Source organism: Fukomys damarensis, unplaced genomic scaffold (genome assembly GCF_012274545.1).
Source record: "Fukomys damarensis isolate Sample0158 unplaced genomic scaffold, DMR_v1.0_HiC HiC_scaffold_12, whole genome shotgun sequence".
NCBI classification, from domain to species: Eukaryota; Metazoa; Chordata; class Mammalia; order Rodentia; family Bathyergidae; genus Fukomys; species Fukomys damarensis.
The window spans coordinates 33,490,285-33,508,532 of NW_022900924.1; positions in this window are offsets into that span (position 1 = coordinate 33,490,285).

The following is an 18,248-nucleotide window of genomic DNA, read 5'->3' on the forward strand; positions in this document are numbered from 1 at the left end:
TTTTTTTTTTTTTTTTTTGTATGGGGGATTGAACTCAGGCCCTTGTGCTTGTAAGGCAGGCATTGGCACTACTGAGCTAAATCCCCAGCCCTATTTTAGTGCTATTGAGCTGTCTTTTCTATACATTTTGAAAGTTATCCCTCATCAGATTATGGCTTGCGAATATTTTCTCCTATAGATTGCCTCTTCATTCTCTTGTTCCCTATGCTTGGCCAACGCTTTTTAGTTTGATGCAATCCTATTTATCTATTTTTGTTTTTGTTGCCTGAGTTTTGGCGACCCAATCCAAAGCATCACTACCCAGAACAATGTCACAAAGTTTGAGGGAAAACTTTTCTTGTATTTGAGCAAATGGCTGATGCAAATAGGGATTCAAGTCATGTGATTATCTGTTCATGAGTGAAAGAGGGTTTCAGGCTGAATAGAGAAAGAATGAAAATAATATAAAGGTCTGTAAGAGAGGATAAAGAAAAATATAATCAACACCTTTAAGAGATAACTTTGCAGATATTAAGAAAGCTGGTGTTTATTGGTTTACTCAGTAGAGTGAAAAGATTTCTTTAAAAAGTTATTGAGTGTGCAACTTTATCTAATTAACATAACAGTGTGTATAGTTGCATGCCTGCATTGTGTGTGTAAGTAATGTATGTATAAGAAAACATCTGGAAATATCACAGACTCTGCACAGTGATGGTTTCCTCAGACATACACAAAACAATGAATGAATTGCTGAAAGACATTATTGCCTCTCTCACCGGAATGTAAACTCGGTGAAAACAGGTAATTTACCAAAGACTTTATCCCTGCTCTCTAGGTACATGGCAAGCACTCAATAAATATTTGTTGTATGAATGAAAGATCGAAAGAAAGAAGAAAATGCTATCTGTACAGGGACCAAATAATATTAGAGTGCTGGAGAGCAGGGCTATGCAGGGCAGCAAAAGAGATACATCAGGCATTGGAGCAGATGTGTTGGGGCAGAACCTTGAATTCCAGCACAAAACCACGTCTTTCTTCAGTAAAGGGGTAGCCATTGCTCACCTAGGCGGAGGTAGAGGGTGATTTCATATCCTGTATAGCACGAGGGAAGCTCTTTTCCACCTCTCATTACAAGAGCAATAGTACTAATAATACTCTCCACGAACAAACAAGACATTCAGACATCTTTCAAGCTCCTAATGGATGGGGAATTTTGAGGCGGCCGAGACTCTGGGGTTTAACATTCACTCGCTGGTTGATGGAGGCCCAGAAAACAAAGTGAAACTGCTTCCGTTTCCCCATTTCAATCTGTGCATCACCATCTGCTGTGCCAATTCCCATGGCAGCTGCCACGGTGAGGACCGAATAAGGATGACCCCGGAAGCCAGAGACTTATGGACGCCAACGCAAAGGACTGAAAAGCCCCAAGGTCATGAGAAGTCTGCTTCCTGGTAGTTTGTCTTCAGGCATGCCAGGACTTCATACTTTTTATACTGAGGCCTTGTGTTGGCAAGCACAGGCCGCGGAGTTAATTCTATTAATCAACCTTTTGGTCATCTTGTATGTGGAAAATCACTCCACTGTTGTCTCAATGACTTTTGTCTTTGAAAAGCTCTTCGTTATTATTGAAGAGGTTTCCTGACACTCACTCCACTCCCTTCAATCCAATCTCACCGAAGACAGAGTAATCTTTCTTTAAATGCAAATGCTATTCCATGACTCTCCTACGGCAAAGTCCTCATTGGTGCCACGTTGTCCTTGGGATAATACCAAAGTCCCTGGCGTTGGCTTCAGGGCTCTGCTTCTCTATCCCTGGGCAAGTGTGGGCTTCAGCTGCATTCTCCACTGCCCACTCTGGCCTACAGCCCTCTGACTATCCTGCAGGCCCCAGGTGTATCCTGCTCTTTCTTTGTTATATTTTATGGAAAAATAAAGCCAAATTTCATAATCAAATAATAAGAGAATAACAATAGTTATTACACTGTGTATCATTATCTTCAAAGTACTCAGAGTAAAAGACATAAATCAAAGGCCGGGGATTTAGCTCAGCGGTTCGGTGGCCTGCCTTGCAAGTGCAAAGAACCGAGTTCAATCCCCGGTAACAAAAAAAACAAAAAACAAACAAACAAATAAAACCAAAAAGACATAAATCAAGGACATTCTTACAAAAAATAAATAGATAATAACTAAAACCTTTCTTTTCAGTGAGCTAAGATAAACTAGTGGTATGAATGAAACCAATCAGCATCAGCATATATCCTGAAATATTTCTAAAATGAGATTTATAATTTTGGAAAGTATTTGAACTCCTTTCTACTTATTTATCTCATGTGTATATGTGTATATATATATATATATATATATATATATATCATATATTTTTTACAAAATGCATATAAACACCATTTCCTTATCTCTTTATGTGTTGATGGATACATACGCTGTTTCCAAGATACAGCTATTATAAATTGTGCTGCTATAAATACGGGTACACTCCATATAATATGATGATTTTGACTCCTCTGGGAAGATATCTAGAAGGGGGGTAGATGGATCAAATGAAATTTCTATTTAGTTTTTTGATGAATCTTCACACTGATTTCCACAGTGGTTGTATTAGTTTTCACTTCCACTAACAATGTGATAGAGGCCCTTTTACCCACATCCTCACCAGCATTTCTTATTTTTAGACTTTTTGATTATAGCCACTCTTACTGGGATAGGATAGAATCTTAGTATAGTTTTAATTTGCATTTCTGTGACGGTCAGTGATAATGAACACTTTCATGTATTTATTGGCCATTTGTACTTCTGAGAAGTATCCTCATTTTGATTGCCCTTTTTTTTTATTGAGTTCTTTGTTGGGGGGATCTAAATGTTTTGAGCTCTATATATATTCTTGATGTTAGTTCTCTGTGAAATTGCTGGCAAAGTTTTGTTCCCATTCTGTAAGTCGTCACTTCACTCTGTTGGCTATTTCCTTTGCCGTGCAGAAGCTTTTTAATTCAATATGATCCCACTTGTTCATTCTTGGTATTAATTCTTGTGCCATTGGTATTCTATTCAGAAAGTCCTTACCTATGCCTATGTCTTCAAGACTTGTGTCTATTTTATTGTCTTCCAGCAGATTGTTTCTGTTTCAACATTTAGACATTTGATCCTTTTTTTTTTTTTTTTTAACTTTTTGAGACAGGGTCTCACTATGTAGTACAGACTGCTCTGGAACTCACTGTGTAGCCTAGGCTGGAACTCACAGTGATCCTCCTGCCTCAGCCTGCTGAGTGCTGGGATTACAGGCATGCACCGCCATGCCTGGCATCCATTTTTATTTTAGCTTAGTATGTGGTGAGATAGATGGGTCTAGATTCAGTCTCCTGCATGTGGATATCCAATTTTTCCAGCACCATTTATGAGAGGCTATGTTTCTTTCAGTGTATGCTTTGGCTCCTTTGTCAAAGATCAAATAGCTGTATGCGCCTGTGCCTAGGGTTGTTTCTGCTTCTTCTATTTTGTTCTACTGATCCACATGTCTGCTTTTATGGCAGTAGCATGCTGTTTTAATCACTGTAGTTTTATAAAATAGCTTCAAGTCTGGGATTATAATGTTACCTGCTTTGCTTTTCTTACTCAGAACTGCTTTTGCTGTTCTGAGTCCCTTCTGATTCCATATACATTTTAGGATTATTTTCTCTAGCTCTGTGAGAAATGATTTTGGAATTTTGATTAAGACAGCATTAAATCTATATATCAGTTTTGGAAGAATAGCATTTTGAGTATGTTGGTTCCTCCTATTCAGGAACAGGAGATAATTTTCTGTTTTCTGATGTCTTCCTCAATTTTTTTTTTTCAGTCTGATGCAATTTTTGTTGTAGAGGTCTTTCACACCCTTATGTTAATACTAAGTTAATACCTAAGTGTGTAATTTTTTATGCTATTTTGAATAGTATTGTTTTTCTAATTTCTCTTTTAAGTGAGTTGATTATTATTGTATAGGAATGCTATTGGTTTTTGTGTGTTTATTTTGTGTCCTGCTACATTGTTGAATTTGGTTATTAATTTCAGGAGTCTTTTGGTGGAGATTTTTTGGATCTTATAAGTAAAAGTTATCTACAAACAATGCCATATATATTGCTATTTTGAATAGTATTGTTTTTCTAATTTCTCTTTTAAGTGAGTTGATTATTATTGTATAGGAATGCTATTGGTTTTTGTGTGTTTATTTTGTGTCCTGCTACATTGTTGAATTTGGTTATTAATTTCAGGAGTCTTTTGGTGGAGATTTTTTGGATCTTATAAGTAAAAGTTATCTACAAACAATGCCATATATATATATACAGGAGTGGTAATAATAGAAATCCTCGTTCTGTTCCTGATTTTAGAGGGAAGGCTTTCAGCTTTTCCTTATTTAATATGATATTGGCAGTAGTTTTGTCATAAATGGCTTTCATCTATTTTCTTCAGGATTTTCTTTGTATTATGAATGGATGTTGTACTTTGTCATAGGCCTTTTCTGCATCAATTGAGATGATTGTGTGATTTTTCCTTTTTCTGTTTATATGATGAATTGTATTTATTCATTCATGTGTATTGAACCATCCTTGAATCCCTGGAATGAAGCCTATTTGTTCATGGTGTATGATCTTTTTGATGGTTTGTCACATTCTGTTTGCTAGTATCTTGTTAAGGGTTTTTGGATCTATGTTCATTAGAGAAATCAGCCTAAATCTTTCTTGGTTGAATTCTTATCTTGTTTGGGGATATTCTGCTCTTTGTAAACACAGACATTTTCTGCATTGTCTGTGATTACACACTTCTCTTCAGCCATCTGATCAGTTCCATTCAGGTTTTGCAGGAGAATCTAATGTCACTGCCCTCCGGACACGCTCCTCAGTCTCAGGTCCCAGACCAGGATAGGAAAATGCAAGAGGATCTCGTGGCATCCAACCAGCACTTCTCTATGATGACACAACACAACCATAGCTAAATAATCAATGGTCAATTTTTTGTTTAATTTAAACAAATTAAAACCAGCATAGGGCTGGTCTTTGTGACTGACTTAAACTTTCCTTTCAGAACTATTATCTATCTTCTTAAAACATTAGTGGGTTACACATGAGTGAAGTCAGTGAAAGTTAAGATGGTATGTTTTAACAAGTCTGGTTATAAAAGGGAGGAGAGAGATAGGGTGACATTTTGAAGGCCTGGTGGGGTTGTCTTAGCCAGCGTATACAGGCAACAAAATACCGAGTGGCTTAAACAACAATAATGATTTTCTCACAGTTCTAGACACTAGACATTCCAGATCAAAGGGCCAGCAACAGTTTTTTGGTTAGAACACTCTCTCTCTGAGTTGTAGACTGCTGCTGCTGTCTCATTGTGTCCTAATCTGGTGAGAAGACAGCAAGTTTTGGAGTCTTAAAAGGCGCTAATCCTCTTTTTGTTTTTTTTTTTGGGGGGGGGTTGAGACAGGGTCTCACTATGTAGTTGAGATTGACCTGGAACTCACTATGTAGCCCAGGCTGGTCTCAAACTCACAGCGATCCTCCTGCCTCAGCCTCCCGAGTGCTGGAATTACAGGCATGCACCACCATGCCTGGCTACTAATCCTATCTTAACATACTTAACCCCATAATCTCATCTAGACCAGACTATTTCCCCAAAGTCCAGTCTCCAAATGTGGTTACACTCGATGTTAGTGCTTTAACATATGGATTGGCAACTGGTTACAATCACAATTCAGTACACAGCAGGGGTTAAGCAAAGGCTTTTTTTGTCATGAGAAATCCTGAGCAGATTTTACTTGCTAATATCAAGAATGCTGTCTTAGCCCTCCTTTCCAACACGTGAAGACCTAACAAGTAGATGCCACCTCTGAGTCAGAAAGCAAACACTCAGCAGATACTGAATCTGCCTTAGTCTTAGATTTTCAGCCTGCAGAACTGTAAGAGACACATTTCTGATGTATGTAAGGTTCCAGCTTATGTTATTTTATTCTCACAACCTGAGCAGACTCAGACTAGAGCTGAACAGAGAGACCCTGGCAGAGTGGATGGACCAGGAGAGCTGGCTCACCTTGATGGGCAGATGTATCATATTGTTATCAGGTGAAGTAGGGACCAGCAGTGCTTTCCAGGTTCTTATTGTTGCACCAATGAATTGGTTAACAATTGGTGATTGTGAAAGATTAACATAGGACAAAAAAAGAAAGGAAAAAGAAGCTCAAAAGAAGTGCCCCGGGAGAAAAAGAGAAGTCCTGCAAACAGAATGGACAAGGGCACTGGTCAACTGCTGCCATCTTTTATATATTCTTTGATAGCCGACCAGGCTGTCCCACTTGATCTCCTGCTGGAAGACAGGCATCAGGTGCTAGGCTCAGCTTATTCTAGGCCAGAAGATTGCTATCACGTGCCAGATCTTGTGTCAGGCTTGGGAGCTCTTGCTCCACACCTGTGGTCAACAGGTTTCTTCAATTTGTTGTGCTCAACTGCTCCAGCCACATTTCATGCCTTACTCTGCTACTTCAAAATGCATGGTGCTGTGAGTTGTTTCTCCAGTTACAATCTAGGGCCGGTTAACATCCATGGAAAAAAAAAAGCAGGCTCGGGAACTGAGAACATTCACTAGACAGTGGCTGGTGTGAGCGCCATGGACTGGATCAGCAGTGCGGAGATGGAGAGGACTGATGGGGAGGGGTTAAATAAACAGATAGAAGAACTCTGCGGAGGGAATAACAGTAGGAAAAGCTGGGATAGTAGAGATCACAGTCACAGAACAGGCTGTCTACATGCAAGAGTTTGGAGCAGGAACAGTTCTTGGTGATTCCATCATCCATCCTGTGACCTTAGGAGTAAGTGAGTAAAGCAGTGGTAAAAGACCTGGAAATGGAGAAGATAAGATTGGAGGTCATAGTGAAGGACCTAGGACTTTGAGTGGGTCAAGCTAGGTAAGTGTGCCTCCCCCACCTTTTACAAAATTACATCTTAAGGCTGATTTCCTAGGGGGAAGTTTTCTCGTTTCACAGCACTGATTCTCCATGCAGCTAGCATAGCCGCCAAGAAAATGGTCATTTGCTCCCTCTCCTTCTTTCTTTACTTATCAATTCTTTACATCTTGAAGCTCTTTGGGAAAGATTAAGAAATAGAAAAAGATATAGGAAGCAGGAAACTGATAAACAAGAGCCACACATGCCACTGAGATGACAGATTTTGGATGACATTGACATTAATCTGATATCTGACTCTTGCTCTTGGCTCCCAAGACCAAATAGAAATCTTTGCCTTTTAAACAAGTCTGTCATGAAAAGCCATTAGGATAATCCTGCTCGAAAGCCAGACATTGCAAAGGCTGCCACATAAGAAATTTTCCTTTGTATGGGGAAAAAGTGAGATTAATAGTGACAATAACTATTCTCCAGAAAGAATAATCAAAATTAGAAAGTAACATTGATAGTTAATTGATGTGTACACTTGCATAAGAAACACCCAACTAAACCGAAGCCTAGTTCTGAGCACTGATGATGGGATTTACTGAAAACAGAAGACCCACCCTAGAGTAGCTGGAGGCCTGACTGGTATAAAGAGGAAATGAAGAAGGAAGCTCCCTTCTGTTTCTTTAGAAGAGCTCCAGTCTTTGCCTTCACCTTGGATGTTGTCTCCTGACTTCCAGCGCAGACCCTGCAGCCTTCCATCCCACACCCTTTGGCTTCCTGAGAAGGAGTTGCAAGAGACACTGCACTGAGCTCCGGGCTTTTGACTGGATCCTTCTTATCTCCAGTGCACAGACAGACCTTTTGTGCTTCTCCACATCTGACTCTGTGGGTGGCCACTGTAAGCCAATCTTGTAAATTCTTACATATTGTATATCTTGCATTAAATCTGTTTCCCTAGTAAGCACTGACTGATACGGTGCCCTATGACTATTTCCCTCACTTTTGGCCAACATCACTAGTAGATCATGATACTTTTTCTACAGAACTCAGATATACCTTTAACAATCAAGACAAAAACATTTATTTTCCAAGCTACAGCACTTGTGCAATTGAAAGGAACTACTAAAAATAATAAAATGCATAAATATTGAAGTTAATGATGCTGTAGGTGTACATGGTTGTTTCTGTGCCTTCTATACCATTCCATTGGTTTACTTGCCTGTTTTTATGTCTTGATCAAAGGTTTAAATTCATTTTAAGAAAAATGCAATCAAATTAGAAAATACAGTCCCACTTTAGGACAGTAATAATAACAAAGTCATTACCTAAAATACGGCATTAGGATAAAAAGCCAACACACAATAATCAGTAGGATTCCTGTACTAACAATGAACTTACCAAGAAAGAAATCATGAGACAAGCCCATTTACAATAGTCTCAAAAACTTGAATACCTAGAAATGAAACTAACCAAGGAGGGTAAAGCATTATATATGAAAAAGGCAGAACTCCAAGGAAAGAAATTGAAGAGGACATTGGATAATGGAAAGACATCCTTTTTCTTGGATCAGAAGAGCTAATATTATGAAAATGACAATATTGCCCCAAAGTCTATAGGTTTAATGTAATCTCTATTAAAATATCAATAACATTCTTTGCAAAATTCACACACAAAAAAATCTAAATTTTATGTGAAATCAGAAAAGATCCAAAATACCACAGCTATCCTGGTCAAAGAGGACAAAATGGATGCATCACATTCCTGGATTTCAAGTTATACTACAAAGCTATAGTTACAAAAACACTATGGCACTGGCATGAAAACGGGGCTGTAACCAAAGGAATGGGACAGAAGGCACAGAAACAACCATGTACACCTACAGCATGACAAAAGGGCCAAAAATATATGTTGGATAACAGACAACCTCTTTAACAAATGATTCTGTGGAAATTGAATATTCACTAGCAAGAGATTGAAATTAGATTCCTATCACTCACCCTATACTAAAATCAAATCTAAATGGACCTCAGATATAAAAAACAGAAACTTTGAAATTACTGAAAGATAACAGAAGAGAAAGATTTGAAGAAGTGGGCACAGGTAAAGACTTCCTGAATAGAAAGAACTAAGTGGCACAGGATATACTATGAGAACCAACAAATGAGATTGTATTGATTCACAGCACAGGAAACAACCCAGTGAGGAGTCAGTATCCACAATGTAAGACAATTTTTGTTAGCTACTTTTCTGGTAGAGGACTGATATCTAATATCGGTAACTCAAAAATTAACCCTCAAAAATCAAATGTCCCAGCTGGGCATGGTGGTGCACACCTGTAATCCCAGCACTTGGGAGGCTGAGGCAGGAGGATCGCTGTGAGTTCCAGCTACATAGTGGGTTCCAGGTCAGTCTCAACTACCTAGTGAGACCTTGCCTCAAAAACAAACAAACAAACAAAAAATCAAATGTCCCCATTAGAAAGAGGGCAAATGAACTGAGGAGATAAATGAGCACAAATGGCTGATAGGTATCTGGAACAAAAATGTCATCTTTAGTCATTAGCAAAACAACTTTGAGATTCCATCTCACTCTAGTCAAAATGGCTGTCATCAAGAATGCAATGGGGCCAGGGATTTAGTTCAAGTGATGTTGCCATCTGTTCCACAAGTGCAAGGTCCTGAGTTTGATCCCCAGTACGGGGTTGGGGGGATGCAATGAATGCTTGTGAGGATGTGGGAGAAAAAGGAACCCTTCTACATTGTTGGTGGGAAGGTGCATTAGTACAACCACTATGGAAATAAGTATGGGGATTCCTCGAAATGCTAAATTCCATTTGACCCATATATTCCTTCAGGAATATACCATGAGTATGATCCAGAAAGAACTGAAGACATTGTAGATAATGACATTGTGAATACCCATATTTACAGAGGCACAATTCACAATAGCTGAGTTCTAGAAACAGCTTAGATATCTGTCAACATGAATAGTTAAAAAAAGTGTATATATACAATGGAATATTATTCAGGTATATAGAATAATAAAATTGTGTCATTTGTAGGTAAACTCAAGGTAAATAAAATAAATAAGCCAGACTCAGAAAGTTAATTTATATTTTTCCTTCTATGATAAACTAAAATATAAATAAATGAATGAATAAAATAGAGATGACAGGAAACTGGACGGTAGGATCTTAGAGATGCAGAAGGAGATAGGGAGAGGGGAAGGGAAGGGAGAGACAGATAAAGAGATTGAAAATGATCAAGATACGTTATATGCATTACTAATTTCTCAAAATGAACATCACTGTTCTGAATCACAAACAACTACTAATTAAAAAAATAGAATATGAAAGAAAGCTGAAAGCACTAATATTCTAGCTGCAAAATACTAATTAAAAAAATAAAACATGAAATAGAGCTGAAAAAGCAGCACTAGTATTCTAACTACAATAAAAATAACAACATAAATTTAAGTTCGTCAAATGTTTAAAAAAATTCACAAGTATTTCTAAAATCTGATTGATAATGGGCAGCAAAGAGAAAGTGGGTACAGTGCTTCCATTCTGAGATATTTTACTTTGTGTTTCAGTTGCTCTGGGTGTGTGTGTGTGTGTGTGTGTACAGTTTATAAGTAATGAGTGATGCTGAATGTCACGTGATCACAACTAAGCCAATTGTTCTCCCCTCTGCCGCAGCCATCTTGCTGCTGGGCCGTGGGTAATCAACTCCCAACAGCAAGAGGTTATGGAGCAGATCTCATTACAAGGAAGGAGCAGTAAAAGAAGGGGAACCGTTCATTTGAAATGAGATTAGGGAGATGTATAAAATGTGGGAAATAGTGCAAATTTTTGTGGAAAATCACCACCTAAAAAAGGCTGTAGCAGTGCAAGCAATGAATCTATGTAATGACGTGGAATGTTGCATTTCCACAAAATCCTCAAAAGGAGGCAAAAGCAAGCATCATTAGTTAAATTCGTTGTTAAAGTTACATGAAAAGAAAAAGATTCCTGGGCCGGGGATTTAGCTCAGCGGTTTGGTGGCCTGCTTTGCAAACGCAGGGACTCGAGTTGAATCCCCGGTACCAAAAAAATAAAACAATAATAATAAAAGAAATAAAAGAAAAAGATTCCCTTGAGTCAATAGCAGTGATTCCGCCAGTGACCGTGAAAGTTATCCTATACAATAACCTCTCCCTCTTTTATCTTCCTCAAACCAGCCAAGGTTTTCAAAGGTAAGTGCAGGTTAATCTGTTTTTCCTTCTCTTTTGTATTTTCTTAGTATCTTATATTACAGTATTGTAATCATTTTCATATGAATATTTTTTGGGTTGTAGAACAAAGCATCTGAATTTCCATTATTTCTTATGGTGGAATTTGCTTTTGTATACAAGTGCTTTGGATTACAAGCATGTTTCCAGAAGAAATTAAGCTTGCAAACCAGGTTTTATTGTGCATGTGTTTTGGCAATTGGTTTTTCTCTTTTAGTTGATGAAATTTAATACTTCTTTGGCTTAATTATGTGGATACTACAATCATGTCCAAACTCTAGTCTCTGTTCTACAAATTTAGTAAGAACATTGTTTTTATCTTGACACTCTGTGCCAACAAAATTGGATTTGTATTATCACCCCAGAATGAATACATCTAGCATCAATGGAGAGTCCTTTAATCAAAATTACAACTAAATTCTCAATAATATAAAATATTTCAGAGCAGTGGAGTGATTTTCAAAAGGCTTATTTCAGTCAGTTCCATCATTTGGATTAGAAAGCCTCAATCCATTAGTAAAATTAGCTTATCTTTCATTTAAAGTGTCTGATGGCATTGATACAAAATTGACTTCATCCAAATGTTTGCCAAGATCTTCTTCCAATGGTGGAGCCAACAGTAAGAGTAATCATGCATTTTTTGCACATGTGTTTGAAACTATAGAACCCCAAAATGAGTAAAATTAATTTGGAAGAACAATCATTTCACTTTGTATACTGAAATATAAATATACTTTCTGCTGTACTGTGTGTTCGATGGTCACCTTTGGACATAGCTTTCTTAAAATAATTACTAAATTGTTCAGATTTTTGGCAAGATTAAAAGTTTGTTGGTAGCGTTTTTAACAAGAATGCTCAAATTATTCTCTTGCATAGCTTGTTCCATCTCTATTTCCTGCACTTATTGCATAGATACCTAGTTTGTAATTTTCTGTTTTCCACTTACTCTGCTGAAAACAGTCTGGAGGCTTCACATGTATGGAAGGCTGCATTGAGAGCACAACTGGAGAGGACAAAAAAGAACCACCAAATATTTATTTTTTACTATCACCTGAGATAAAAGGAGTTGATGTTCTCCACCAGTATGTGTCAGAGACACTTTTTCAACTAATGTTTCTCAAACTTTCTTTGAAAAGGTGGACTTGATTAAATTGCTCCAGAAAACAGAGATAGGTTATAGCTGGTTGTCTTTAAGTTTTGACGTGTGTTAAGGAGAGGACTTTTGGTTGAACAGGAATCTCACATGTTATTAGACAAAGCCATTGCAGAAGCTGGAAAAACCAAATGAAGATGTAACAACCTTGCCATAGCTTACTTCAAGGCAATTCCTAAGAGCGTGTCTTTAAAAAGAAAAAACCCCAGGACAAATGCAAACCAGATGGAATGGCCAGTGCAGTCGCAGGCAGAGGAAACACATTATCACCCTACCAAGGATGTGTTTCAACTCAGTTATGGACACCATAACCAATTGATGGGAGATGGGCCAGGGATGAAATTCCCAGGGCCTCCTGAGATGCAAGAGAGTCTCTGAAGAGTTATCTACTTGGGTTTCACTTTAAAGTCTTTATCTTTGATAATTTTTAAATTGACACATAAAAATTGTACATATTTGTAGAGTACAGCGAGGGAGTTTGATCCATATATACCCCGAAGCACAGGGTCTTTTGGGTGAACAGTGTGATCAGATGATCTGGCAGGCTAGGTAAGAGCCTTGGCAAAATGAATAAGTATATCAGTTAGTTAAGTAAAAACAGACTAAAATATTTCTCTGGGGATTTGTATATATGGAAAAGTGTGTGTGGCATAGTATGCAGACATCTTGCAGGATGATATATATATACATATACATATAATGTGTAATGGTCAAATCAATGTAATTAGCATTTGCCTCTCTTTAAACACATCATTTTGTGTGTGCTGGGAAGCTTCAAATTCCTGTCTCCTAATCCTTTCTGAAATACATAATAAATTAATGTGCACTTGGATTTATTCTGTTTTGAGGGAACAAATGATTCTCTATATTCTGAGTGCTTTTAGGCAGTGCTCAAGTGCTCCTCAATTGATTACTGGTGTCCAGTGCTCTCTGGAGGATCCTGAATGACTGCCAGGCCACAGCAAGTGTGCTCTGTACTAGGAGGCCAGAAGCTAGCTAGCACAGCCCTGCCCTTCTGCTCTATCAACTGAGTTGCTTTTCTGTTCCCACATCTGTGTAGGCCAAATTGCCTTTGCTATTGAAATTACTTGACTAAAAATTGCATCAAGTGATGAAATGTGATTCCAAAAAAAGAAAATCATGGTTTCTTTGAAAACTATCCAGCATCTTCTGGAAAGACCCAACAAAGGAAAGTCATTAAAAAACTCACATTAGATGGGGTTAAAACTATTAAAATTGATGTGAGAAGTTTCTTAAAACCACTGAAGAATCCTGCATTCAGGGTTCTTCCCACATTACTTTGTTTTTTGCTCTGCCTTAAACTTGAAATCATAGGTTGTAAACAACCTAATCATTGCAATAATAAACGTATGTGCTGGGCTCTATATAAAATTTTTTTATGTAGAGATAAGGCCTCACTAAATTGCTCAGGCTTGGCTCAAACTTGTAATCTTCCTGCCTCAGCCCTTCCACAGAGCTAAATTACAGGTGCCCACCACCACGCATGGTAATTGTTAACTTTTGTAATTACTGTAATTTATTTAATGAATTCTTTATTCTTAGACATTTGGGGTTTTCGGATTTTCAAATTATAAATAAGATGCAGTGAACACTATTGCTTCGTCTGTACATAAGCCTTCCCGCTTCCCCATAATCATGTTTCCCCATGAATTTATCAAACCAATGGCTATGCAAAAGTGTGCAAGTGTTTCGTGTTTACTGTCAACCTGTTCTTCAGGATATGTGTATTGATTGATAATTAACTTGATGGCCTCTTGATGAAAGCTGGTTATGAAATCAGGAAACTGTGAGTCAGGATTGCTCAGGGTCTGCTGTGGGTGGATGAATCTGAATACAGGCTCTGGACATTAGCTGGGTAGTGGAATATTGTAAAGTCCATTCATTAGCAAATAAATTTTGAGAACTTTATCGTTCCTCTACTTTTAGTTTTAAATTTTGTTGACCCCTTTCATCCATTATCTAGAAGCAAATGTCCAGGTGAGATACATAACCTAGTTTTAAACTTCTCTTCCTCCGACCAACATCAGTGAGCAGCTACTGAGTGCTACTGAACAGGAATCTTCCCCAGAGCCAAAGGTAGCGATCACTGGAAGAGGAGCGTTGGGTCTGGGCAGGACAGTCTGGAAGGGTCAGAAAATGGTGAGAACATGGGATCATAATCCATTACAGAGTTCCCTGCTCTTATTACTTACAGGAATTGACTCACTCTTTATTAAATATTGGAGCACTTAAAGAAAATAAAATCCCCCAATACAAAGATCCCCTTATAATTTTAAAATACCACATTTCAGAAATTTAGAAAACAGAATAGAACTAAATCTATAACCCAAAGAGAGGTAAGACTTCCCAGATAACAAGGTTTATAAAATACAAGTGAAAAAAGTCAGTAATATGCTTTTAGAAAGGTATTTATTAAGCAACTACTTAGTTCAAAAGAAGGAAAAGCAATGCCAAATTTCAGGTACATGACAGCTACAGTAAACAAACAAAAAAAATTTATCAAATCTTATAAGAATAAAAAAATCAAAATATCATAACATTTCTGATTTTTGGCAACATAAATCAACCAAGCACAACATTAAGCTCTGTACAGAATACACCTTACATCAGTGAAGCAATACAATGTTTGGGTACATATACAGGATAAATTGTTTTCTACTATACTAAACTGCCACAAGTAAAAAATATAAATGGTGATGTCGTTAGGGCTAGAGATATGTTTTGGATTTGCGATGTTAAAACCTAAGTAAATAACTCAAACGGTTCTTCCCCAATACTTTCTCAGTGGCTGGGGGAAGAGGAAGTCTTTTGGAAAGAACATTTGTAAACATTTTTGGCAGAACTTTCTGAGCATTTATATGATGCATGCTTGGGGAATGTGTTAGTATTTTGCCAGTTTTGTGGGTAATTGGCAGTGTTTAAGCAAAGGTATATACAACAGTAAGCAAAAACTAATAATTGGAATTCCAATAAATAGCCAAACAATTAGTGGAGGGGGGGGTCATAACCATGGTAGCTTTTTTTCCTGAAGTGCAATAATTCTCGTGGCCAAAATAGCTAAGCTTCTACCATCCTGCAAGTGTCTGACTTCAAAAGGAAAAACAAAAACAAATCTCATCCAAATCTTCCTCCTCATACACTTTAAACTTAGACTATTGGCAGGAATTGACATGACTGAATTCATTTAATCTGAATAAATAAGTCACATTAGCTTACAGCAGGGAGCCTCTGTCACCAGCATATTTTCTACTGATTTGACCAGGAGGTTATTTTCTGAGTTAAAAAAAAAATTATTATCAATTCACTGAATTAACATTTGTCACTGATGACAGAAGTAAATTGTGACTATAGCCATTCTGACCAGTGTTGCAATTTAAATTGAAAAAAAAATAATAAGAGGAAACTCATTAGCTAAGGAACAGTGTCAAACATAATTTATCTTTTAATGACATTTTTCAGTTCTAGTATGTACAAGAGATGCAGTGCTTCTGAAAACAGAATGCTCTATTTTATTCACTTAGACATTGTGACTAGAAATTTTTATGTATGTAAATATGTATGTCACATTTTAAAGATATACACACTGTTGCTTAAAAGACAAAAGAGTGTTTTCAGGCACCAGTCTTGCAAAAAAAAATCTCACAGCTTTGTTTTTTAATATGAAATTCAAGTATGTGGATAAATGAAAAAGAAAAAATTAGCTAAAACCGTTAATGTTAAACTAAGACTTGCAAATTGTAATGATTTCAGGGTTTTGATAAAAGCATTTGCATGAAAAAAATTGGAAGTTTAAGTCAAATCTTATCCCAACAACCTTCATTGCAATAAAAAATTGACTATAAAATGGTATTTAAGATGTAGCATAAGAAGTGTTTCTAAATTTCATTACTAAAAAGCCTCCCATTTTAGGTAACCCATAGAATAAATGTTTTCTTTAATTATTAGAAAATTCTTGCTCAGGCAACAGTTACTTCCTGGAAAACAAAAACAAAAACAAAAAAACAGTCCAACCCTTGATAATGAGACAGTATAAGGTGGTATAAGGGGACAGAAAGTGGTATGTAACCAGGAAAATGGAAACACAGACAGATTTTTTAAAAGAAACTTACTTTCCCTACATTCGTGAGAATGCTCTTAAGTGTGCCTACAAATTTTACTGGCTCACATAAGAACGGTCCAGTTCAAATTCATTTGGAGACAAACACACAACGTTTTAGGATGAACAGGCCTTTGAAACACTGGGGACCCATTTCATACCATTCCAACTAGAGACGTTTACCTCATAATTTAAAGATATTTATCAGTTAACTACCACAACATAACATTCAAATAATTGGGGGTTCACTAAGGATAAAGAAAATCACTGGCTTATGAAATAGCAGACATATACTAAATTTTTATGAAATGATAAACTTTTAGAAACAATTTCCCTCAGAGTGATTTTTCTCTTTTCCCTGAGTCTTAACAGAAGTTACAAGCAGTGTGTGAAATAACAGTAGTTTGAGAGGGCAAATGTCAAGATCCTTTTCTCTAAATATATCCTTTGAGCTCCCAGACTGACCAGCGAAGGACAATGTTGGCCCTTGCCAAACAAAGTATTCCCTCAAAGTGAGTTTGGCCAAGACTACAGGCACACACCCACAAAAGCGGGAGGATTGGCCAATGAGGAAAATAAGCAGCTCAGTAAAAGCTGGATTTGTTCTCACAGAACTAAATGTATCAGTGTACTTTTAAAAAACATTGATGTACTCCTAAGAATTAACTGAGTAATCAACTTGTTAAAGTTCTGCCTTTAGATCAAATAGACGGTGCAGTTCTAGTGTTCAAATGGATTTCAGAAGTATTTCTCTGGAGAAATAATTCTTTATTGTTTTGATGTTTTTAAAGTAAATTATATCACTTAGTTATTTCACCACGATAATCTTTCTTTTTGGTGGATGAAAGATAATCATGGCAGTCATTTCCTAAAATGGTTTATTTAATTTCATAGTTAAACCAATAAATTTTTGTAGAAACTGCTTATATTGCTTAGTATTGCACAGGATCATAAAGAAATCAATTTTAGGACAGTATATTTAAAGGCAAAGGACTGACTACATAGGGAGAAAAGCCAATGGAAATGGAAATTTTATCTTTCGAACCAGATGTACAATATTTAGTTGAAGCTACCTACTCATTAATTATGATTAAAAGGGAGACTGGGTATTCAAGTAAACATATCTATCAGATAAGCAGTGGAATGTAAACAGCAAAACTAGTTTTCAGACAAGACTTAGCATAGACATTTTGAAATAAATGACTACAAGACTTAAAAGAGTTTTGAATGCCAATAAGCAGTAGCGCTTGTGGGGTTCTAAGTCTTCCACATGGACCTGCCTTAACCATTTGAAACATTTCTGTGTTCATTAAGTGTCCTGTCATAATTATTCTTTTATTCACAAACCAAAGTCTTATAATTGGCTTAAGTATTTTTGTTAAGCCAAATAAGATGGTTTGAGATTGTCTATGGTTTTTATGAAATATCACTTCCTGAATGCTTAATATTGTAATTAGATACCTTTAATTGTGTGTTATACTTTCTATCCCGTTCCATTCAAAGCATGAACAATAGGGCATTTGAGTGTGATTTTTAGAATTCATCATTCAAACTTCTGCAATGGTAATTCACTGTAGAGCAAGGTAAAGTGTATTTATTTTCAAACACTGTGTGTAAGACTGCTGATAATTTTGTGTATACACTAGAGCTGCTCTGTTCAGGACAGTCACTTCTAAACACATTAGGCTGCTGAACTGTGCTTGATACAACTGAAGAACTGAATTTTTAATTAAACTAATTCTAAGTTCAAAAATCTGTTTAACTATGAGGACTTTGAATTTAAATAGTTGAATCCACTCTTA